This window comes from Staurois parvus, unplaced genomic scaffold, assembly GCF_062004578.1.
Source record: "Staurois parvus isolate SC_StPar_1 unplaced genomic scaffold, SC_StPar_1.0 ptg003595l, whole genome shotgun sequence".
NCBI classification, from domain to species: domain Eukaryota; kingdom Metazoa; phylum Chordata; class Amphibia; order Anura; family Ranidae; genus Staurois; species Staurois parvus.
In genome coordinates this window covers 57,181-83,703 of record NW_028321391.1, presented here as the reverse complement: position 1 = coordinate 83,703, position 26,523 = coordinate 57,181, and the positions used below count along the sequence as shown (strand labels likewise).

The 26,523-nt window shown below is 45.9% G+C and overlaps 1 long non-coding RNA gene across 1 annotated transcript in view; it reads left to right on the top strand.

The window, feature by feature from the left end:
* Nucleotides 1-26,080, top strand: part of LOC149427664 (uncharacterized) — a 37,400-nt gene extending 11,320 nt beyond the window's left edge. The window contains exon 3 of the long non-coding RNA XR_016311236.1: nucleotides 25,897-26,080. This is a non-coding gene — a long non-coding RNA (uncharacterized LOC149427664). The remainder of the gene's footprint in view (nucleotides 1-25,896) is intronic.
* The last annotated feature ends 443 nt before the right edge of the window (nucleotides 26,081-26,523 follow it).

The window sequence follows — 26,523 nt, the reverse complement described above, 5'->3', positions numbered from 1 at the left end:
TCCCAACGACAGGGAACTATTCCTTCCACTGACACCAGTGATGGGGCACAGTTTCCTCCACTGACTCCCAACTACCGGGAACTATTTCTTCTACTGACACCAATGATGGGGCACAATTCCCTCCACTGACTCCCAACAACAGGGAACTATTCCTTCCACTGACACCAATGATGGAGCACAATTCCCTCCACTGACTCCCAATGACAGGGAACTATTCCTTCCACTGACACCAATGATGGAGCACAATTCCCTCCACTGACTCCCGATGACAGGGAACTATTCCTTCCACTGACACCAATGATGGGGCACTATTCCCTCCACTGACTCCCAACGACAGGAACTATTCCTTCCACTGACACCAATGATGGGGCACTATTCCCTCCACTGACTCCCAACGACAGGAACTATTCCTTCCACTGTCACCAATGATGGGTGTGATGGGAGTCACTTTGGTTGGGGGGCCCATGGAACACCGCTCACTTTAGAGAGGTGGGGAGACCCCTGTCTCAGCTCCCCATATCCCACTTATGTGTAAGTCACCCTGTGCTTGTTAGGGGTGCAGGTTGATATGTCATGATATTGTGTGGACATGTATTGGTGGGGTGGGGGGTTGTTCATTGTTTAATGCCATGTGATTGGATCCCATTGTTCTATTGCCTGTCTTGCTTGTGAGCAAACTATTATGGGATGTATGTGTTTGTGTATTGGCTTGGTGGGGGGTGTTTCTGGCAGCCCTTCCCCCTGATGGGACTGTCTGCTGATGTCTCTTGTTGCTGGGTGTGGATTGCCCCACCCTGTGTATATATCTTGTGTCTGTGGTCAGGTTCTGTTACAATGGGGCAATATTCCATCCACTGACTCCCAACTACAGGGAACTATTCCTTCCACTGACACCAATGATGGGGCACAGTTCCAGTTCCCTCCACTGACTCCCAACTATCGGGAACTATTTCTTCTACTGACACCAATGATGGGGCACAATTCCCTCTACTGACTCCCAACGACAGGGAACTATTCCCTCCACTGACACCAATGATGGGACACGATTCCCTCCACTGATTCCCAATGACAGGGAAGTATTCCTTCCACTGACACCAGTGATGGGGCACAATTATTATATTTTCAATAATAATTTTTTCAACAATTTTACTGAACACCTAGCCAGTCGGTTTGCCCGGCCCCGTCTGAAGAACAGTAAACTTGCCCTTCGTTTAGAAAGTTTGGAGACCCCATCTTTAAATAATCTTCAGGTCTAGGGACACCCTAGCTGATATCACATGATTGGGCCAGTGAGAAAAATGTACTGCTTGAGTCTACCAAGTGGTGTTGGCCATAGTTGGAACTATGCAGCACTATCAAATATGAGGTCAGTTAGCCACAGCTCAAGGTGCCCCGAGCAACCTCTCAAGGGACCAGTGATGTAGACTGTGATTGGGAGGAGGGGGAACTGTGAGGTGATGAGGGACTGTGGACACTAATTTAAAGGGGGGACTTTGGACACTGATGTAAAAAGGGGGATTTTGATGTATGGGGGGGACTGAGGACACTGATGTAAAAAGGGGGTGATATAAAGGGGGACACTGTGATGTAAGGGGGGAGTGAAGAGAGACTGAGGACACTAATATAAAGGGGGGACTGTCATGTATGGGAGGAAGGGGACTGAGGACACTGATGTAAAGGGGGGACTGTGATCTGAATGGGGGACTGAGGACACTGATGTAAAGTGGGGATAGTGATCTGAATGGGGGACTGAGGACACTGATGTAAAGTGGGGATAGTGATGTAAAGGGGGGACTGAGATGTATGGAGGGAGGGACTGAGGACACTGATGTAAAGGGGGGACTGAGATGTATGGAGGGAGGGACTGAGTACACTGATGTGAAGGGGGGACTGAGGGCAATGATATTCCTCCCCTCTCCAGTGACTTTGCCTAGCCTGAGATGATGTCATCAGTCTGCTTCAGGAAGGAGAAAGCATTTCCTCAGTCTCCCCTCCCCCAGTGATCAGACTGTAACATTATAACTTTTTAGCAAGTCACAAGGCGAGAGGCTGCATCAGGGGCTGATCTGCGTCAGACATTTGTGAACACGTTCCGGGGCTTACATGACTAAGTTATCTGCGAGTCAGCATCTCATTCCAGGAAGTAGATGGTGACCCGGGATGATGCCTGAAAAAAGAATGGAGCTGTCAACTGGGAGAGAGAAACAGATGAGGACACTGATGTAAAGGTGGGACTGTGATGTATGAGAAGGGAGGGACTGAGGACACTGATGTAAAGTGGGGGACTGTGATGTATGAGAAGGGAAGGACTAGGGACACTGATGTAAAGGGGGGACTGTGATGTATGAGAAGGGAGGGACTGAGGACACTGATGTAAAGGGGGGACTGTGATGTATGAGAAGGGAGGGACTGAGGACACTGATGTAAAGGGGGGACTGTGATGTATGAGAAGGGAGGGACTAGGGACACTGATGTAAAGGGGGGACTGTGATGTATGAGAAGGGAGGGACTGAGGACACTGATGTAAAGGGGGGACTGTGATGTATGAGAAGGGAGGGACTGAGGACACTGATGTAAAGGGGGGACTGTGATGTATGAGAAGGGAGGGACTAGGGACACTGATGTAAAGGGGGGAATGTTTTGTAAAGTGGGGACTGAGGGAAATGATATAAAGGGGGGACACTATGATGTAAAGGGGAGGGGGGGGGGGTCTTGTGATGATAAACATCTGAGCCTTGTACAAACACAAGATTTGGACCTCGTTTGGAAGACAATTTTACTGATCAGACGTTCACAAATTTTAATTCAATACCCCCACTCTGCACCACAGAACCCATACAGCCAGAACTTGCACTGAAGAGGGATAAGGAGCCTGAAACAGCTGAATACAAATTGCTAAAATGACAGCAATGCTCAGATGGCTAGAGGGGGGGGGGGGATTTTATATATATATATATATATATATATATTAAATTATTTTTATTTATTTTTAATTTATTTTTAATTAATGATTAATTTTATGTTTTTTTAATTCATTTTATTTTTTTTATTTTATTTTTTAAATTAATGATTCATTTTATTATTAATTTTTTTTTAAATTAATGATTCATTTTATTTTTTTAATTAATGATTCATTTTTCTATACATTTTTTTAAAATTAATGATTCTTTTTATTTATATATTTTTTTCCATGTTGGGTCAGGAAGTAAAAATTATTTCAAGAGTACAAATGGTTGAAAAAGACAGAACTTGGGGAATTCTCTGTTGTAGAAGAGTTCCAGATTTTTTTTTTTTTTTTTTTTTTTTTACATAAAGCATGTTTAAAAAAAAAAAAAAAAAAGTCCCATCGTGTACACACCAATATATCCTGAATGAGAATTTCTACCATCTCTTCCTGAATCCCCCGGCAGCCCCCTCCAGGTTGCGGTGGGTGAGCAGTGTACAGGATATATAGACAATAATTGATCCGAGGTTAATTCATTTCTGGTCGGGTCACGTCGATCACGGCATACTAATCCAGACCCGTCTCCCTTCGCTGGACACTGGCCATACCAGAAAGTGACGGATCAACCAATAAAGTACACCGCTCAGGATTTAACCCTTTTGCTGCCACGGCCAATTTTGCAATTTTTTTTTTTTTTGCACACGTTTAAAAAAAAAAAAATAAGAATTTTAGGCCTGAAGATCACATAAAACCCCCGGAATTGATGTATTTTATCCGAAAGCAGACGCTCTGGAGAATAAAAGAGCAGTACTGCCAATTTTTTTATGTCGTATGATATTAGCCCATCAGTGTATGAAATGCAAAATGACAGTAAAAAAATACACTCAAGTTAATTTTAGGGCACAAAAATGCAATAAACTACCCGTTTCGTTTGTAAAGTAAAAAAGAGGAGGTTGCACCGAGTAAATAGATATCCAACATGTCAAGGCTTTAACCACTTCAATACGGGGCTGTGATTGGCCCAGTCTGTACCATGTGATCACTGTGACCAATCACAGCTAGCGACACAATTGTATACTAATGGATGGCATAAAAGGAAGCCATCCATTGTTTACAATTGTCATGTGACCTGCTGTGATTGGTCACAGTGGCCACATGGTACCGGCAATGGGCCAGTACACTGGGAACTGGTTAAAACACATGCAGCAAACTTCACTGTCCTATATTTTCTATAGGTGCCGCTTTAAAAGCTTCTACAGGTCATCAGTTTAGAGCAGGGGCCTCTAGACTTTCTAAACAAAGGGCCACTTTACCATGCTTCAGGGTTTAGAGAAGCCCGGAACATGGCCAATGGGAACAGAAAATGCCCACCCCCCCCCTCCGGTCACCCCATTACTTCAAAGAACAATCAGGAGGCGGGGCAGTGACACTGGAGACTTACAGGGTCTCAAAGGCCTGGATGGAACGAAAGCCCTGAGCGGTGAAGTTTTTCTTTGGTAGGTACTTTGAGGCCTGACCTTCCACTGAAGTGTACATTTAAACAGATATATTTACATTTTAAAGCTGAAGTATAATTTATGTATATAACTCCTCCCCTTTTTCCCTCTCCTCCCCCTCCAATCAATATGCAATTACCATTTTTAATGTAAATACCTCTTTTCATCGCTGGGTCTTTCTGCTGGTCTTTGCTCCATGGTTAGAGCGTTTTTTTTGGGAGGAAACATCACAGCTTCCTGCTTCAAGCTTTTTATGAAACACATTCCTGGCATCCCTTTAGATGTGCATGCTCCTCCCCTGTGGCCACAGGATGCTGCAGACCTTAGTTGGCTAATCTACTGATCAGTCGCTTGGTTCCAGCAACTGATCAGCAAAATGCACAGTTAAAGCCTGCAGCACCCAGTGGCCAGAAGGGATACACATCTAAAAGGGATGCCAACGATATGTTCTTTCATACATTCAGTCCTAAAGATCAGGTTCACACATGGCAAAGAGCAAAAATGAATGATGGTACAGAAAATGAATAGATGTAAGGGGCAGGCCAATGACATCCCTGGCTTCCCTTTGGATATGCTTGCTTCTCCCTGCAGACGTTAGTTGGGAAATTTACTGATCAGTTGCTTGATTCCAGCAACTGATCAGCAGATAGCACAGCTAAAGCCTGCAGCACCCAGTGGCCAGCAAGGATATACATCTAAAGGGATGTCAGGGATATGTTCATTCATTTAATGTTTAGGAACAGCAGTACAGTGACCCACCTGGACAGTGACATGCAGCCGCTCAGAGTGTACAGCTCTGAATAGTTCCCCAAGGGCCAGAAAAAGGTATGCATACTGTACACTCTGAGCGGCTGCATGTCATTTTCCAGATGGGTGGTCAAACCGTGGCTCAACCACATACTTTTACCACCCTGCCTCATGTGAATGAACCCTTAAGGCGGCCTTTCTCAGCAGTTATATCCCAGAAGAACCCTTTAAATCAGTGGTCTCCAACTTCTGGCCCTCTGCATACCTTTTTCTGGCCCTTGGGGAACTATTCAGAGGGCCATAAGTTGGAGACCACTGATTTAAAGGGTTCTTCTGGGATATAACTGCTGAGAAAGGCTGCCTTAAGGGTTCATTCACATGAGAGGGGTGGTAAAAGTATGTGGTTGAGCCATGGTTTGTGTACAGAGCTGTACACTTGCCAGGGCTGCAATGCTGTGCTTCACGGCTGTGACAAATATTAAACGACATGTAACATTCAGCAGGCGTTACTGCCACTGCGCATGACCCATGGAAGCGTAGGGAGGAAACACCATTAACTTCCTCGCACCCGCGCACAGCGCATGCAATTGTGGCTTGGCATTTACAGGGTTAAATCAGGTGATGAGGAAGAAATATATCATATCCTTACCTCCTGTCAAACCGCTTTGAAAAGTGATCCATCGCAGATCACTTTTCATAGGGGGTGGCAAGGGCTGCCACACATGCGAAGGAGCCCTTAAATAATCGGCTGTCTGGAATGACAGTGAATGGGGGATAATCAGGGCTTTGCTGAGGCTGCTTGGCTCTAGCAGTTTGTGATTTGTTCTGCCCGTGATTACATGAGTGCAGTGCAGTATTGATATTGAAAATATGACCATGCCGAATAATGCTCTTTTATTGAAGGATGATGACAGGGGCAGACTGACCATTTGGAAACTCGGGCACTGCCCAAGGGCCCGGGGACAGTAGGGGGCCCCATGAGATGCCCCTGGTACCTTTTTCATAGGCTTTTTTGAGTTTGGGCAAGAACACAGGGGCCCCATGATCCCCTATTCCCGGGGGCCCCATGAGTTGTCAGTCCGCCCCTGGATGATGATCATATGAGGCCATTTATTATCAAATAGTTGTTTGGCTCCTTTTTAAATCCTAATGATAACAGAAATCACCCAAATGGCCCGAATCAGAAGTCTCCGCCCCCCCCCCCGGATCAGAAGTCTCCACCCCCCCGGATCAGAAGTCTCCGCCCCCCGGATCAGAAGTCTCCGCCCCCCGGATCAGAAGTCTCCGCCCCCCGGATCAGAAGTCTCCGCCCCCCGGATCAGAAGTCTCCGCCCCCCGGATCAGAAGTCTCCGCCCCCAGATCAGAAGTCTCCACCCCCTGATCAGAAGTCTCCACCCCCTTTGATGTTCGGCCTTGGTACAGACACACAAGGTGACACACACGGGTTACAATGCCAATTAGAGGTTAATGTCCCACATCTGTGGCTTTTTAAATTGCAATCAGTGTCAGTGTATAAATAGTCAATGAGTTTGTTAGCTCTTACATGGAAGCACTGACTAGGCTAGATACTGAGCCATGGGGAGCAGAAAAGAACTGTCAACAGTCCTGCGTAACAAGGCAATGGAACTTTATAAAGATGGAAAAGGACATTAAAAGATGTCCAAAGCCTAATATGCCAATCAGTACTGTTACATCACCTATTAAGAAGTAGAAAGTTTGGGGATCTCTTGATACCAAGCCAAGGTCAGGTAGACCAAGAAAGATTTCAGCCATAACTGACAGAAGAATTGTTTGGGATACAAAGGGAAACCCCCCACAGGTAACCACAAGAAAAATCCAGGCTGCTCTGGAAAAAGATGGTGTGGTTGTATTGAAGGAGCACAATATGATGACACTTGAACAAAAATTAGCTGCATGGTGGAGTTGCCAGAAAGAAGTCTTTACTGCATCAGTGACACAAGAAGGCCCGGTTAGGCATGTCAAGGTGTTGTCAGGCATATTGTAGCCGGGCTTTTTTGTGGCATTGGTGCAGTAAAAGCTTCTTTCTGGCACCTCCACCAAACAGCTCATTTTTGTTCAAGTATCACCGTATTGTACTCCTTAAAAACAACCACACCATCTATTTCCAGAGCAGCCTGGATTTCTCCTGAGGTCACCTGTGGGGTTTTCTTTGTATCCCGAACAATTCTTCTGGCAGTTGTGGCTGCAATCTTTCTTGGTCTACCTGACCTTGGCTCGGTATCAAGAGATCCCCGAACTTTCCACTAATTGCAATTTAAAAAGCCACAGATGGACTGGCATTGTAACCCGTGTGTGTCACCTTGTGTGTCTGTACCAAGGCCGAACATTCCAGGGGAGGGAAACCTCTGATCCATTCAGGTGATTTCTGTTATCATTGTGATTTAAAAAGGAGCCAAACAACTATTCGATTATAAATGGCTTCATATGATCATCATCCAGGGGCGGACTGACAACTCATGGGGCCCCGGGGCAATAGGAGATCATGGGGCCCCTGTGTCCTTGCCCAAACTCAAAAAAGCCTATGAAAAAGGTACCAGGGGCATCTCATGGGGCCCCCTACTGACCCCGGGCCCTCGGGCAGTGCCTGAATTTCCAAATGGTCAGTCTGCCCATGTCATCATCCTTCAATAAAAGAGCATTTTTCGGCATGATCAGTCAGATTTTCAATATCAATGGCAAAATTTCACAATTTGTGCCGGGGTAGGCAAACTTTTGAGCACAACTGTATTCGAAATACAAAAATTTTGTCCGTATTCAATATATTTATATATATATATATATATATTATATGTGTGTGTATATATAAATATATATATGTATATGTGTATATATATATATATGTATATTTATATATGTGTATATATATATGTATATTTATATATATGTGTATGTATGTGTGCATTTATATATATATATATATATATATATATACACAAGGATCAGGGCCCTCCTATCCCTCTCGTATTGAATTTTTTTGTTACCGTATTGTCTCTCATTACATTGTAAAGCGCTGAGCAAACTGTTGGCGCCATAAATCCTGTATAATTATTTATATATATATATATATATATATATATATATATATATAGTGTGTGTATATATAGATAGATAGACTGTATGTTGAAATGCATTTTTTATATATTACAAAATCTATTAAAAATATATATATTTTGGTATATTATTCAGCTATTTGTTAACATATTAAAAAGTCACTTTTTCATATATTTGTAAGTGCATTCCAAAAATGTAGATTACATTTATTTTTAAAGATAAAGTATTTTAAAAAATATTTTCCATGTATTTTGTAATATATAAAAAACGCAGTTCAACATACAGTATGTGTATATATGTGTGTGTGTGTGTATGTATATATATTGAATATGGCCAAAATTGTAGTATTTCTTATATATGTCAATATATTGGGGAAGAATATTTTTTAAATATACTTAAAATATATTTTCCTTCCATGTGGGTATATTAAATGAGCTAATAGTATGAGTTAGTTAAAAGACAAGGCGCCTCTAAGCGTAGATGTAATACTTTTTTTTTATTACAGAAAAGTTAAAACACTTACAAGATGACGGTAGATAAAAGGCACATCAAGTCCGTCATGGGGGTAGACGTCCCGGTGTAGCAGTCTGCGTATTACCGACTTCCAGTGAAGTCGCACGATTTTAAAATCGGATGGTGTTCCGACTCGAGGTGCGGCTCGCCAGACACAGGTGTCTCCCCCGGGTTCACACCTATGCGGCCCTGCGGGCTGGGTTTTGCACAGGCAGGAGAGCCCATTCATTTGAATGGACTCCTGCGCCCCGTGACACGCAGGGAAGAAGTCCTGGCACTACTTTGGAAAACGCAGTCGAGGTTCCCAGTACGGTTGTGTTTTCCAGTGCGGCCGCGCGCCATTAGAACTAACAGCACCCGCCGGCGGGTCCGCAATTCTCTGTGCCGGTGGTGCGGCTGCACGGATTTTCGTGCAGATCCACAGTGGCACCACCCGCACAGATGTGAACCTAGGCTCTATGCAAGTCGCACCTGAAGTAGTGCATGCTCTACTTTTAGAAACCGGTGCGGCTCCGACCAAGTCGGAATCGCTTCGATATGACCGCTGTAATTGCGGAAAATAGGGTGCGACTTGCCATGCGATTTTCATGTCGCATGGCATGGCGAATCGCATGCCAAGTCGCACCCAGTGTGACCGGGGTCTTCTTCATCCTTCTGGATTGGACTTCTTCGGGATTTGTATATTGTATCAGCTGATATGTGTGTGTTCAAAATCCTTCTGTATTTATGTTGCTTTGCTGCTGAGGTTTTGCGCCTTTTTCTTTGTTTTTCGTATGAGTTCTCGTTTAGGAGGTGTGCGTTATTGGTGTGCAGACCTTTTTTTCTTTTCTTTTTTCTTTTTTTTTGTTTTTAATTATTTCAGCGAAGTGAAAAATACCAATTTTAGGAACTGCATCATTGCTTCTGAGGTACAAATTAGCATTCCAGCGTTTGCTCAGTGACATTTATTGTGGAACAGAGAACAATATGCCAGCCTAGCCACCGATTAAAAGTGCTGAAGTATAAAGAGGCGCAGGCTGAACCATGACCAAGGATCCACTCACAACATGCGGGCGCAAAGGAGCGTGCGCATATTTCCATGCGTCGCTTGCAGGGCAGACCGTTCCTTTTAATGGGCTTCCCTGCGTGTGATAAAAATGCAAAAAAAAAAAAAAGTCCCTGACCCTTTTGCAAAATGGAATCGAACTACATGATGTTGCTGCACTATGCGTTTTTGGCGCATCCAAAAATGCACATTAGTAGGTTAATTCTTCACGGCATCGCCATGCATCTGCTAAAGGGTAGCACGTTTCAGTGCATGTCGAAAAAACACTGTGTCTCTCCTGCCCTCCAAGGAAGCTGTTCAAGCACAGATCGTGCTTGAATAGCTGCATCCTTGGCTACACTAGCCAAGGAATGACAGCTGTGACCCTGGAAGTGATGTAATACAATGCACTTCCGGGGTCATTAGTCGTAGGAGGGAACGAATGCTCATACAGTGAGAGCAGGAAGAACTCGGGGTACATTCGTTCCCTCCTACGACTAACGACCCCAGAAGTGAATTGTATTACATCACTTCCGGGGTCACAGCTGTCATTCCTTGGCTAGTGTAGCCAAGGATGCAGCTATTGGGGATTTATTAGACCCCCTATGTCTCTCCTGCCCTCCAAGGAAGCTATTGAAGCACAGATCGTGCCTGAATAGCTGCATCCTTGGCTACACTAGCCAAGGAATGACAGCTGTGACCCTGGAAGTGATGTAATACAATTCACTTCTGGGGTCATAGGAGGGAATGAATGTACCCCGAGTTCCTCCTGCTCTCACTGTATGAGCAGTTTCCCACAGTCTGGGGATCCCCCGAGGAAAGGAAGGGTCCATGAACCACTGTGGATGTCGGGGGGGGCACACTTTGGGAGCTCCATAAAAGTTCTAAAGGGTAGCACGTTTCTCTGCATGTCGGAAAAACACGAGAAGTGTGCACCTAGCCTGACAAATGAATTTTTTCTTTAACTTTATTGCTATCACAAAGGGGGCAAATGGGTTCCCGATGTGAAAACGTGAGCAGGTGACAGGTACTCAATAAAGAAACATTGGGGATTTATTAGACCCCCTGTGTCTCTCCTGCCCTCCAAGGTAGCTATTCAAGCACAGATCGTGCTTGAATAGCTGCATCCTTGGCTACACTAGCCAAGGAATGACAGCTGTGACCCTGGAAGTGATGTAATACAATTCACTTCCGGGGTTATAGGAGGGAACAAATGCACTCCAAGTTCCTCCTGCTCTCACTGTATGAGCAGTTTCCCACAGTCTGGGGATCCCCCCAGGAAAGGAAGGGTCCAGGAACCACTGTGGGTGTCGTTAGCCGTAGGAGGGAACGAATGCTCATACAGTGAGAGCGGGAGAAACTCAGGGTACATTCGTTCCCTCCTACGACTAATGACCCCGGAAGTGCATTGTATTACATCACTTCCAGGGTCACAGCTGTCATTCCTTGGCTAATGTAGCCAAGGATGCAGCTATTCAAGCATGATCTGTGCTTGAATAGCTTCCTTGGAGGGCAGGAGAGACATAGGGGGTCTAATAAATCCCCAATGTCTCTTTATTGAGTACCTGTCACCTGCCCACGTTTTCACATTGGGAACCCATTTGCCCCCTTGTGATAGCAATAAAGTTAAAGAAACAAAAATTCATTTGTCAGGCTAGGTGCACACTTCACGTGTTTTTCTGCCATGCCCAGAAACATGCTACCCTTTAGGGCTTTAATGGAGCTCCCAAAGTGCGCCCCCTATGTCTCTCCTGCCCTCCAAGGAAGATATTCAAGCACAGATCGTGCTTGAATAGCTGCATCCTTGGCTTCACAAGCCAAGGAATGGCCGCTGTGACCCTGGAAGTGATGTAATACAATTCACTTCCGGGGTCGTTAGTCGTAGGAGGGAACGAATGCTCATACAGTGAGAGCACGAGGAACTCGGGGTGCATTCGTTCCCTCCTATGACCCCGGAAGTGAGTTGTATTACATGACTTCCAGGGTCACAGCTGTCATTCCTTGGCTAGTGAAGCCAAGGATGCAGCTATTCAAGCATGATCTGTGCTTGAATAGCTTCCTTGGAGATCAGGAGAGACATAGGGGTTCTAATAAATCCCCAATGTCTCTTTATTGAGTATCTGTCACCTGCCCACGTTTTCACATCGGGAACCCATTTGCCCCCTTGTGATAGCAAGAAACTTAAAGAAAAAATTAATTTGTTAGGCTAGGTGTTTTTCCGCCATGCACAGCAACGTGCTACCCTTTAGGGATTTTATGGAGCTTTTATGGAGCCCCCAAAGTGCGCCCCCTATGTCTCGCCTGTCTTCCAAGTAAGCTATTCAAGCACAGATCGTGCTTGAATAGCTGCATCCTGCATCCTTGGCTACACTAGCCAAGGAATGACAGCTGTGACCCTGGAAGTGATGTAATACAACTCACTTCCGGGGTCGTAGGAGGGAACGAATGTACCCCGAGTTCCTCCTGCTCTCATTGTATGAGCAGTTTCCCACAGTCAGAGGAAAGGAAGGGTCCAGGAACCACTGTGGGTGTCGGGGTGGGGGGAGCACTTTGGGAGCTCCATAAAAGCCCTTTGCTGGCTGTTAAAGCCGATACCAAGCGCACAGCTGCAGCAGTGAGCTTGATTTAGGCCCTTGTATACCATGCTGTTTATAAACGTACCTTGGTGAGCAAATGGCTAACTTTCCTTGGGTTTAGCCTTTGATGTGGCTTTCACCGTCCTACACCCTTGCTTCTATGGCATTCTCATGATGACAGAGATTGATTCCCTCCTTCTGCCTGTCTGTACGTAGCATCCTTGCTGAAGGGCTGCTGAGATCAGAGATTACCAGATAACATATTGACTTGTTTCAATCCAAGCCGCTTCGTCAGCTATAATGAAGAATTACGACTGCAGACGTGGCTCGGATTAGCCACAAAACACCTCCAACATTGCAGAACAAGTCCAACTGAATGTGTCGAATTTCAAATGGCTACATTGTACCGTAACCAGGATAAATGGGAACCTTCACAGACACGTTGAATTGTCTTTAATCAGTCAGACCTGACTTGTAGACTTGCAAGAAGGATGATAGGGAGCTGGAGAAAGTGCAGAGAAGTGCAAAAAAAAAAAAAGCTGATAAGAAGCATGGGGGAGTTCAGCTATGAGGAATGATTAACTGAACTTTATTTCATCTTTCCTAATAACAGGCAATTAAGGGGGATGTGATCACCATGTATAAATATACGGGATCCACAGAGTGAACTTTGTGCAAAGTCATTCCCTGACGAAGGTCATTGCAAAGGACGAGGGGGCACTCTTTGCCTCTGCATGAAAACAGGTTTAATCTCAGCATACAGAAAGGCTTCTACAGTAAGAATGGGGAATAGACTTTCTTTTGAGCTAATTTTTATATAGACTTCATCAGGACCTAATGCTGGGATAGACTTCCTCAGGAGATAATTCTGGGATATATTTTTTCAGGAGCTAATTCTGGGATAGACTTCCTCAAGAGATAGTGGTGGGATAGAATTCTTCAGGACAGAATTCTGGGATAGATTTTATCAGGAGCTAATTCTGGGATAGACTTCTTCAGGAGCTACATCTGGCATAGACATCCTCAGGAGCTAATTCTGGCATAGACATCCCCAGGAGCTAATTCTAGCATAGACATCCCCGGGAGCTAATTCTAGCATAGACATCCTCAGGAGCTAATTCTAGCATAGACATCCTCAGGAGCTAATTCTAGCATAGACATCCTCAGGAGCTAATTCTAGCATAGACATCCTCAGGAGCTAATTCTAGCATAGACATCCTCAGGAGCTAATTATGGCAAAGGCATCCCCAGGAGCTAATTCTAGCATAGACATCCTCAGGAGCTAATTCTAGCACAGACATCCTCAGGAGCTAATTCTAGCACAGACATCCTCAGGAGCTAATTCTAGCATAGACATCCCCAGGAGCTAATTCTAGCATAGACATCCTCAGGAGCTAATTCTAGCATAGACATCCTCAGGAGCTAATTCTAGCATAGACATCCTCAGGAGCTAATTCTAGCATAGACATCCCCAGGAGCTAATTCTAGCATAGACATCCTCAGGAGCTAATTCTAGCATAGACATCCTCAGGAGCTAATTCTAGCATAGACATCCCCAGGAGCTAATTCTAGCATAGACATCCCCAGGAGCTAATTCTAGCATAGACATCCCCAGGAGCTAATTCTAGCATAGACATCCTCAGGAGCTAATTCTAGCATAGACATCCTCAGGAGCTAATTCTAGCATAGACATCCCCAGGAGCTAATTCTAGCATAGACATCCTCAGGAGCTAATTCTAGCATAGACATCCTCAGGAGCTAATTCTAGCATAGACATCCCCAGGAGCTAATTCTAGCATAGACATCCCCAGGAGCTAATTCTAGCATAGACATCCCCAGGAGCTAATTCTAGCATAGACATCCTCAGGAGCTAATTCTGGCAAAGGCATCCCCAGGAGCTAATTCTAGCATAGACATCCTCAGGAGCTAATTCTAGCATAGACATCCTCAGGAGCTAATTCTAGCATAGACATCCTCAGGATCTAATTCTAGCATAGACATCCCCAGGAGCTAATTCTAGCATAGACATCCCCAGGAGCTAATTCTAGCATAGACATCCTCAGGAGCTAATTCTAGCATAGACATCCCCAGGAGCTCATTCTAGCATAGACATCCTCAGGAGCTCATTCTAGCATAGACATCCCCAGGAGCTAATTCTAGCATAGACATCCCCAGGAGCTCATTCTAGCATAGACATCCCCAGGAGCTCATTCTAGCATAGACATCCCCAGGAGCTCATTCTAGCATAGACATCCCCAGGAGCTCATTCTAGCATAGACATCCCCAGGAGCTCATTCTAGCATAGACATCCCCAGGAGCTCATTCTAGCATAGACATCCCCAGGAGCTCATTCTAGCATAGACATCCCCAGGAGCTCATTCTAGCATAGACATCCCCAGGAGCTCATTCTAGCATAGACATCCCCAGGAGCTCATTCTAGCATAGACATCCCCAGGAGCTCATTCTAGCATAGACATCCCCAGGAGCTCATTCTAGCATAGACATCCCCAGGAGCTCATTCTAGCATAGACATCCCCAGGAGCTCATTCTAGCATAGACATCCCCAGGAGCTCATTCTAGCATAGACATCCCCGGGAGCTCATTCTAGCATAGACATCCCCGGGAGCTCATTCTAGCATAGACATCCCCGGGAGCTCATTCTAGCATAGACATCCCCGGGAGCTCATTCTAGCATAGACATCCCCGGGAGCTCATTCTAGCATAGACATCCCCGGGAGCTCATTCTAGCATAGACATCCCCGGGAGCTCATTCTAGCATAGACATCCCCGGGAGCTCATTCTAGCATAGACATCCCCGGGAGCTCATTCTAGCATAGACATCCCCGGGAGCTCATTCTAGCATAGACATCCCCGGGAGCTCATTCTAGCATAGACATCCCCGGGAGCTCATTCTAGCATAGACATCCCCGGGAGCTCATTCTAGCATAGACATCCCCGGGAGCTCATTCTAGCATAGACATCCCCGGGAGCTAATTCTAGCATAGACATCCCCGGGAGCTCATTCTAGCATAGACATCCCCGGGAGCTAATTCTAGCATAGACATCCCCGGGAGCTAATTCTAGCATAGACATCCCCGGGAGCTAATTCTAGCATAGACATCCCCGGGAGCTAATTCTAGCATAGACATCCCCAGGAGCTCATTCTAGCATAGACATCCCCAGGAGCTCATTCTAGCATAGACATCCCCAGGAGCTCATTCTAGCATAGACATCCCCAGGAGCTCATTCTAGCATAGACATCCCCAGGAGCTCATTCTAGCATAGACATCCCCAGGAGCTAATTCTAGCATAGACATCCCCAGGAGCTAATTCTAGCATAGACATCCCCAGGAGCTCATTCTAGCATAGACATCCCCAGGAGCTCATTCTAGCATAGACATCCCCAGGAGCTCATTCTAGCATAGACATCCCCAGGAGCTCATTCTAGCATAGACATCCCCAGGAGCTCATTCTAGCATAGACATCCCCAGGAGCTAATTCTAGCATAGACATCCCCAGGAGCTCATTCTAGCATAGACATCCCCAGGAGCTAATTCTAGCATAGACATCCCCAGGAGCTAATTCTAGCATAGACATCCCCAGGAGCTAATTCTAGCATAGACATCCCCAGGAGCTAATTCTAGCATAGACATCCCCAGGAGCTAATTCTAGCATAGACATCCCCAGGAGCTAATTCTAGCATAGACATCCCCAGGAGCTAATTCTAGCATAGACATCCCCAGGAGCTAATTCTAGCATAGACATCCCCAGGAGCTAATTCTAGCATAGACATCCTCAGGAGCTAATTCTAGCATAGACATCCCCAGGAGCTAATCCTCAAATAGACTTCCTTACCGCCTGATTTTTCAAACCTGTAATGCTACACAATTGCAGTACAGTCGTGTGCATTACATGTGGTTGCGGCTCGCAGTGCTGCTGTTAGAAACCATGGGGCCCCATACAGTCAACCTGACAGGGCCCCCCGAACCATGGGGCACCATACACCCAACCTGACAGGGCCCCCCAAAACAAGGGGCCCCATACAGCCAACCTAACAAGCTATCCCATTCCCACAAGAAAACAGTTTACTATGCTTCAATTATGAATGAACACAGTGATTCATTGGTACCAATCACACATCGTGTTCATTCAGGAGAGAAAGGGGCTGGTAAATGTGACACTCTCCATCCTGAATGATCCTATTGTATGCTTGTAGCTGCCAATGGGAATGAGAGGAGAGAAGCCAGCAACATTACAGGGGTGGGGGCAGCAGGGGGAAATGTATGGTGTACAGGGAGGTGATGGGTGCACCGGGGTGGGGCAATTACTGGAACCGATCCCCTGTATGGCTTTCTCTGCAGCAGCTGAAAGTTGGCTTCTTCTCCTCTCCCTCCCGCTGGCTTTCAGCTGCTGCAGAGAGAGCCATACAGGGGATCGGATTCAGTAATTGCCCCCCACCGCCGTGCCGATAACTCTCTCTACCCACATTCGATTCACCCTGCTGCTTGGGCCCCTAGTTTATGTGCCTGTAAGCATGCTCACTGTGTTACCAGGGCCGTGGGTAAGGGGGTACCACCAGTCCTCCTGTACGGGGCCCAGGCTGTCTAACACAGTGAGCATGCATACAGGAACATAAACTACTGGGATGATACCATGATAAGCATGCTCACTGTGTTAGACTGACAGCCTGGGCCCCGTACAGGAGGACTGGTGGTACCCCCTTACCCACGGCCCTGGCGGCACGGCATCATTGAACTCAACTGCCAGGGTAAGACTGCAGCTCAGCCACAGATTTTTACCGCTCCCCCCGTCCAGTCATCCAAAAGATCCATAACACCTAAAGAATGAAGAGTCGGCAGCACAACAGTGGTATCATCCCTGTAATTTCTGTTCCTGTAAGCATGCTTATTGTGTCAGACTGACAGCCTGGGCCCCATACAGGAACATAAACTACTCGGATGATACCATGATAAGCATGCTCACTGTGTCAGACTGACAGCCTGGGCCCCATACAGGAGGACTGGTGGTACCCCCGTATCCACGGCCCTGGTGGCACGGCTTTTTTGAACTTAACTCCTGTAAGCATGCTCACTTTGTTAGACTGACAGCCTTTTGTAAGGCAGTAGAGCTCCCAGAATGCCGCTTTTTTTTTTTATTACACAGGGTTCAGGTCTCTCGTTGCTAGGTGATGTAGACATGCATTTCATTCCTTTTTTTTAGTGCCTACATAGCTCGATGTAATCATTTTTTTTTTTATATCTGCCTGGAGTTCAGCTCTCATGTAAATCACAGTGTTGGCTGTTCCCAGCGAGCGGTAAAATTACAGATCTGGGTATCTCGGCTCTTCGCCGTACACGTGTTTATTCCGGGCAATTTGTAAGCAGATGGCGCGCCGATCGCTGTAAGTTTATTTGTAAGCCGACTTAAGTGGTCTCCGAGGGGCAAATAAAAGAGCATAATAGGGTAATAATGAAATGTATTCTGTCCTAATCTCCCGGCTCCGCCGCCGCAGCGCCGCTCTGGCAGCCGGAGGGGGACGATAAGAGCAAGGTGAAGTGGGATCTATCCCGGAGAGACTCTCTCGGCGGCTCCGGGGCCAAGCTGAGCGCTCGGAAACATCAGTCATTTGATATCTACATGACACTGATTAATTGTGCCGATCAGGCGAGGTGTTCCGAGGCTCCGGGGCTCCGTTCAGCTGCGAGGAGAATGCCGCACAAAGCAGATTGAAGGCTCAGCCGCTGCTTCCAGCCGGCAAATTATACATTGATTACCTCTTCGCTGTCGCCGTGGAGCTTGCCGGTCTTCTGGAACAGAAGGGGGGTTTTAAAAAGGAAACCCATCCGGAGGGAAATATGAAGGCTGGCAGTTCTAAATGCTGGTTGCCTGGCTGCTGTTGCGATACTTTGATTAGGAGGTACAATTGGGCTGGTTGCTGAATTCTGATTCTGGAACAAAAACATTTTATGGAATGCAAGGCATGGATACGGCATCCGAACAGTCAGAGTTTCCCCTTTAAATCAGATTTCATTCAACCGTCTCAGTCTCAGAATCTTTTCATCCCAAAGCCTTCTTGAGTTCCAGAGCCTTTTATTCACTATACTTCCTTGAATCCCAGAGGTTTTCCTTCTCTATGCTTCCCTCTTCTTCTTAGAGCTCTGATCTTCTTTTCCCCCAAATACACACCCCAGAACATTTTCCTTCCCAATACTTAACTTACATCTCAGAGCCTTTTCCTTCCCTATACCCTCCTTGGGTACCAGAGCCTTTTCCTTCCCTATACCCTCCTTGGGTACCAGAGCCTTTTCCTTCCCTATACCCTCCCTGGGTGCCAGAGCCTTTTCCTTCCCTATACCCTCCTTGGGTACCAGAGCCTTTTCCTTCCCTATACCCTCCTTGGGTACCAGAGCCTTTTCCTTCCCTATACCCTCCCTGGGTGCCAGAGCCTTTTCCTTCCCTATACCCTCCTTGGGTACCAGAGCCTTTTCCTTCCCTATACCCTCCTTGGGTGCCAGAGCCTTTTCCTTCCCTATACCCTCCTTGGGTACCAGAGCCTTTTCCTTCCCTATACCCTCCTTGGGTACCAGAGCCTTTTCCTTCCCTATAACCTCCTTGGGTACCAGAGCCTTTTCCTTCCCTATACCCTCCTTGGGTACCAGAGCCTTTTCCTTCCCAATACCCTCCTTGGGTACCAGAGCCTTTTCCTTCCCAATACCCTCCTTGGGTACCAGAGCCTTTTCCTTCCCTATGCCCTCCCTGGCTGCCAGAGCCTTTTCCTTCCCTATACCCTCCTTGGGTACCAGAGCCTTTTCCTTCCCTATAACCTCCTTAGGTACCAGAGCATTTCCCTTCCCTATACCTTAGTTTTGCCCCAAAGCTTTTTCTTCCCCATACACCCTTGAATTCCAGAGGCTTTTCTTTCCTATATTTACCCTTCCTTTCCTCAAATACACACTCTGAGTTCCGGAGCTTTTTTCTTCCCTACACCTCTTTCTGTCCCAGAGCATTTTCCTTCTCTATACCCTCCTTGGCTGCCAGACATTTTTCTTCCATGTCATGTCCCGAAGTTTTTTCTTCCCTATAGTCACTTGAAATCAGTATTTCTTTCCTATAATTCTTCCCCTTCCGCTTGAGGCTCTGTGCTTTTTCCCCCATATGCACTCCCTAAGTCCCAGAGCATTTTCGTTTCTTATACTTCCTTGATTCTCAGAGCCTTTTCCTTCACTATGCCCTCCTTGGGTACCAGAGCATTTCCCTTCCCTATACCTTAGTTTTGCCCCAAAGCTTTTTCTTCCCCATACTCCCCTGAATTTCCAAGGCTTTTCTTTCCTATATTTCCCCTTCCCCCTGAGGCTTCTTGCCTTTTCCCCAAATACACACCCTGAGTCTCGGAGGCTTTTTCTTCCCTACACCTCCTTGTGTCCCAGAGCCTTTTCCTTCCCTATACCCTTCTTGTGTCCCAGAGCCTTTTCCTTCTTTATGCCCTCCTTGGATGCTAGAGCATTTTCTTTCCCTATACCTTAGTTTTGCCTCAAAGCTTTTTCTTCCCCATACTCCCTTTCAGAGACTTTTCTTTCCTATATTTCCCCATCCCTTTGAGTCTTCTTGCCGTTTCCCCAAATACACACCCTGAGTCCTGGAGCCTTTTTCTTCCTTACACCCCCTTGTGTCCCAGAGCCTTTTCCTTCCCTATACCCTCCTTGGGTGCCAGACATTTTTCTTCCCTATACAAAGTCCCGTCCCAGAGTTTTTACTTCCCTGTAGTCACTTGAAATCAATTTTTCTTTCCTATACTTCTTCCCCTTCCGCTTGAGGCTCTGTGCTTTTTCCCCCAAATACAATCCCTAAGTCCCAGAACATTTTCATTCCTTATACTTCCTTGAATCTCAGCGTCTTTTCCTTCCTTATACCCTCCTTGGGTACCAGAGCATTTTCCTTCCCTATACCTTAGTTTTGCCACAAAGCATTTTTTTCCCCATACTCCCCTGAATTCCAGAGGCTTTTCTTTCCTATATTTCCCCTTCCCCTTGAGGCTTGTTGCCTTTTCCCCCCAAATAAACACCCTGAGTCCCAGAGCCTTTTCCTTCTCTAAATCTCCTTGTGCCCCAGAACCTTTTACTTCCCTATACCCTCCTTGGATGCCAGAGCATTTTCTTTCCTTATACTTCCTTGAATCTCAGCGTCTTTTCCTTAATTATACCCTCCTTGGGTACCAGAGCATTTTCTTTCCCTATACCATAGTTTTGCCCCAAAGCTTTTTCTTCCCCATACTCCCCTGAATTCCAGAGGCTTTTCTTTCTTATATTTCCCCCTTCCCTTTGAGGCTTCTTGCCTTTTCCCCCAAATAAACACAGAGTCCCGGAGCCTTTTCCTTCCCTACATCTCCTTGTGTCCCAGAACCTTTTCCTTCCCTATACCCTCCTTGGGTACCAGAGCCTTTTCCTTTCCTATACCCTCCTTGGATGCCAGAGCATTTTATTTCCCTATACCTTAGTTTTGCCCCAAAGCATTTTCTTCACCATACTCAACTGAATTGCAGATGCTTTTCTTTTCTGTATTTCCCCTTCCCCCTGAGGCTGCTTGCCTTTTTCCCCAAATACACACACTGAGTCCCAGAGCCTCTTTCATCCCTACACCTCCTTGTGTCTCGGAGCCTTTTACTTCCTTATACCCTCCTTGGGTGCCAGACATTTTCCTTCCCCATACCCAAGTTATGTCCCAGAGTTTTTTCTTCCCTATAGTCACTTGAAATCAAGAGGTTTTTATTTCTTGTATCCCCCCCCCCCCACACCACTCATTGAGGCCCTGTGCCTTTTTCCCCAGATGCACACCCTGAGTCCTGGAGCATTTTCCTTCTCAATACCTAACTAAAGTCCCGGAGCCTTTTTCTTCCCTATACCCTCCTTGGGTGTCAGAGCATTTTCCTTCCCTATACCATAGTTATGCCCAAGAGCTTTTTCTTCCCATACTCCTTTGATTTCCAGAGGCTTTTTTTCCCTACACCCTCCTTGTGTCCCAGAGCTCTGTTCTTCCTTATTTCTCTTTTAAGTCCCAGAGCCTTTATCTCTGTATACCCCCATCACATTGTAGAGCAATTTGTTCCCTACACCCTCTTTAATCCCTGTGTGTCTTTCTCCCTATTACTCAACTAGTGTCCTGGAGCCTTTTCCTCCTTCTAACCAACCTTAAGTCCCTATGCCTTTTCCTACCTGTTCCACTCTTGTGTCCTAGAGTTCCTTCCTATACCCCTTTGTGTCCCCATACTCCCTTGAATCCCAGAGCCTATTCTTTCCATATATCTAGCTTAAGTCCCAGAGCCTATTCTTTTCTATACCTCCTTGAATCCCAGAGCCTTTTTTCCCTATAGTCCTTCCAGCGGCTTTTCTTTCCTATACTTCCCCTTGAAACTCTGTGCCTTTCCCCTCCAAATACCCACCAGTACCATTTCCTTCCCTATAGCTTCCTAGTGTCCCAGAGCTTTTTTCCTTCACTATATCTTTTTTCAGTCCCTGTTCCTTTTCCTGCCCCCGCATCCCTTGAGCCATACAGCCTTTTCCTTCTTTTACCTGTATCTTAATACCTAATGTTTTTACTTTTCTGTGGTTCCAGTCAACATTTTTGTGCGCAACAGCATGTGCATAATATTTATACACCCCCCCTTGAAAACCAGAGCCTATTTTCCCCTATACTTCCCTGAAGTCACTGTGCCCTTTAATACCTTTACCACCCTTCAGCTCTAGAGCCTTTTTGCTATACCCCATTTGTGTCCCAAAGCCTTTCTTCCCTATATTCCCCTGAAGTCACTGTGCCCTTTTCACCCTATACCCACCTCGAGTCCCAGTTTCCTTTCTTCCTTTACCCTTTCTTGAGTCCCAGAGCCTTTTGCTCCTAATACTTCTTTTGGTCCATGACCATTTTCTTCCCTATACCCCACAAAGTCCCAGAACCTATTTCTGTCTATGCACATCGTGAGTCACAGAGACTTTACCTCTGAAGACTCACGTTGAGTCCCTGACACTTCTCAAGTCCAAGAAACCTTGTTTTCCGGATCCCTTTCCTCACTTTACACTTCTTAAGTCCCAAAGCCTTTTCTTCCCTTTAACCCCCCCCCCCCTTGAGTTCCAGAGCCTTTTCCTCCCTATACCTCCCTTAAGTTCAAGAGCCTTTTCCTCCCTTTAACCCACCTTGTATCCCATGGCTTTTTCCTTCCTACACCTCCCTTGATTTCCAGGGCCTTTTCATTCCTATACCTCCTTTACATCCCAAAGCCTTTTCCTCCCTTCACCCCCTTTGAGTTCCAGAGCCCTTTCTTTCCAATATCTCCTTTAAGTCCCAGAGCCTTTTCCTCTCTTTAACCCATCTTGAATCCCATGGCCTTTTCCTTCCAACACCTCCCTTGATTCCCAGGGCCTTTTCATTCCAATACCTTCCTTGATTCCCAGGGCCTTTTCATTTTAATACCTCCCTTGATTCCCAGGGCCTTTTCATTCCCATACCTCCCTTGATTCCCAGGGCCTTTTCATTCCTATTCCTCCTTTACATCCCAGAGCTTTTTCCTCCCTTCACCCCCTTTGAGTTCCAGAGTCTTTTCTTTCCCATATCTTCTTTAAGTCTCAGAGCCTTTTCCTCTCTTTACCCCTCCCATAATTCCCAAAGCAATTTCCTCTATATACCGCCCTTAAGTTCAAGAGCTTTTTCCTCCCTTTAACCCCCCCCCCATGATTCCCAAAGCCATTTCCTCCCTATACCGCCCTTAAGTTCAAGAGCCTTTTCCTCCCTTTAACCCACCTTGTATCTCATGGCCTTTTCCTTCCTACACCTATCTTGATTCCCAGGGCCTTTTCATTCCTATACATCCTTTGCATCACAGAGCCTTTTCCTCCCTTCACCCCCTTTGAGTTCCAGAGCCTTTTCCTTCCAATATCTCCTTTAAGTCCCAGAGCCTTTTCCTCTCTTTAACCCTCCCATAATTCCCAAAGCAATTTCCTCTATATACTGCCCTTAAGTTCAAGAGCTTTTTCCTCCCTTTAACCCATCTTGAATCCCATGGTCTTTTCCTTCCAACACCTCCCTTGATTCCCAGGGCCTTTTCATTCCCATACCTCCCTTGATTCCCAGGGCCTTTTCATTCCTATTCCTCCTTTACATCCCAGAGCTTTTTCCTCCCTTCACCCCCTTTGAGTTCCAGAGCCTTTTCTTTCCCATATCTCCTTTAAGTTCCAGAGCCTTTTCCTCCCTTTAACCCCCCCCCCATGATTCTCAGAGCCATTTCCTCCCTATACTGCCCTTAAGTTCAAGAGCCTTTTCCTCCCTTTAACCCACCTTGTATCTCATGGCCTTTTCCTTCCTACACCTCCCTTGATTCCCAGGGCCTTTTCATTCCTATACCTCCTTGATGTGAGGCTTGGATGCAGCTGCTCGGCCATGGAAACCCATTCCATGAAGCTCTGTACACACTGATGTTGGGCTCATCTGAAGGCCACACCAAGTTTGGAGGTCTTTAGCTATTGACTCTGCAGACAGTTGGCGACTTCTGCGCACTGTGCGCTTCAGCATTCGCTGACCCCGCCCTGTCATGTGACGTGGCCTACCACTTGGTGGCTGAGTGGCTGTTGTTCCCAGTTGCTTCCACTTTGTTATAATCCCACTAACAGTTGAGCGTGGAATATTTAGTAGCCAGGAAATGTCACGGATGGACTTATTGCCCAGGTGGCCACCTATCACGGGACCACGGTTGGAGTCACTGAGCTCCTGAGAGCGACCCATTCTTTCACCAATGTTTGTAGAAGCCGTCTGCATGCCTAGGTGCTTGATTGTATACACCTGTGTCCATGGAGGGGATTGGAACACCTGAATCACATGATAGGGAGGGGATTGGAACACCTGAATCACATGATTTGGAGGGGATTGGAGCACCTGAATTACATGACTGGGAGGGGATTGAAACACCTGAATCACATGATTGGGAGGGGATTGGAACACCTGAATAACATGATTGGGAGGGGTTTGGAACACCTGAACCACATGATTGGGAGGGGATTGGAACACCCGAATCACATGATTGGGAGGGGATTGGAACACCTGAATCACATGATTGGGAGGGGATTGGAACACCTGAATCACATGATTGGGAGGGGATTGGAACAGCTGAATCACATGATTGGGAGGGGATTGGAACAGCTGAATCACATGATTGGGAGGGGATTGGAACAGCTGAATCACATGATTGGGAGGGGATTGGAGCAGCTGAATCACATGATTGGGAGGGGATTGGAGCAGCTGAATCAAATGATTGGGAGGGGATTGGAACACCTGAATCACATGATTGGGAGGGGATTGGAACACCTGAATCACATGATTGGGAGGGCGGGGCCAATACATTTGGCAGTATAGTGTATATATATTTTACTTTATTTTATTTGCAAATAACTTTGCCATGTTTTGTAGCTGAAAAATAAAATTTGTGTAAATTTTAAATGGGACAAAGTTTAGAATAATATGTATACTTTTTATTTAGAGTAAAATGATTTATTTATTGTTAGGAACGCTGGTCAAAATAGCGAGAAACATATTTGACATCTTATTATTTTAGATTACAGAAACATTTTTTTTTCTTTTTGCACAACAAAATTGCCAAAACAAAGCGTATCCTGCGTCCCCCTGCCCCCCTCCCCCCATCCACAATAAAAAAAATTTATATATTAATTTATTTTTGGTATTGACAAAGATGTCGCCAAATAACCCGGCCCATGGCAGAAATGTAAACATTGTTATGGTCTATAAATGGTATAAACCTTTGTTCACACGGATGCGGTGTGGAATTTGCAGCGTTTTCAGTGCGAATTCCGCAGCGCATCACAATCGAATCCCATTCACACGGACCGATGCGGGTGTGTATGGTAAGTTAACGCCATCCCCACATCGGTGCGATGCGCAGAATCAGATGGCATAGATGTGAATACACATGCGATCCGATTCTAGTGCGGACCCAAAAAAGGGTCCTGCACATTTTTGGTGCCGGTGCGAATAGAGTCATACAAAATGTACGTCTCTGATCGCTCCGCCCACAAATCGCATGTGATTGGCACAGGAATGCGGTGCGGTTCCCATGCCAATTACATGGGATTACCCGTACCACTGCAGTATGAACCCGGGTTAAAGGTCCAGGAGCTAAAAGCTACACTTGCTATTGCAGGCCATACATGGTTCGAATTCCGAACGATTTTTCGTCCGAAAACCGAAACGTCATTCGTTCTGTAATCCCATGGTGCCACCAATGAATCGAAAATCGGTCGTTTTTCACAAATTTTCCAGCATGCCCAATAAACGAAATGGGGAGGAACCATGAAAATCGGCCGATGCCATTGCCCCACTAACAGAGCGAAAATCGGCTGATTATTCTTAGGTACGATTTTCGTACGAAAATCGTTTGAAATTCAAACCATGGATGGCCTGCATATGTGTATGGTGGCAGCAATAGACCTCCAGATTGTACCTTCTATTTTCATCTTTTTTTTCTACAGGAGACCTCTTGTTGGGGAAGATAACGGTGCGCAAGAACAGGAAGGACCCTCGTTCACTCATTGTGACCCTTTCCCTGAACAGCGTGACGCAAACCTATACCCTGCAATAGACGGACAGGCTGCTGAAAAAAGTGGTTTTTTTTGTTTTTTTTTATAATCTTTGAAATAAATGTATTAAAAACAATTTAATTGTTTAATAATTTTTATTGTGTTGTTTGCAGTTTCCAGTAATGGGAATCTTATCACAAAGGAAAATGACTTTAAAGCTGCCAAACTCGGGGCCGGGTATTGAGGAACAACTTTTATTCTTTTTCAATAGTGTTTATTCGTTTTTTTTTTTCCATACGAAAGAAGTTACAAACCAGTACAGAAAAATATACATCCAGGGATGGCTGGTTTCTTACAACTCTCTACTGGAATTTTGGAGTGCTCTTCTTCCACCAACTGCTCCAGGTCTCTCAGATTGGAAGGTTCTTTTCCCCAGCTGCTCCAGGTCTCTCAGATTGGAAGGGTTCCTTTCCCCAACTGCTCCAGGTCTCTCAGATTGGAAGGGTTCCTTTCCCCAACTGCTCCAGGTCTCTCAGATTGGAAGGGTTCCTTTCCCCAACTGCTCCAGGTCTCTCAGAT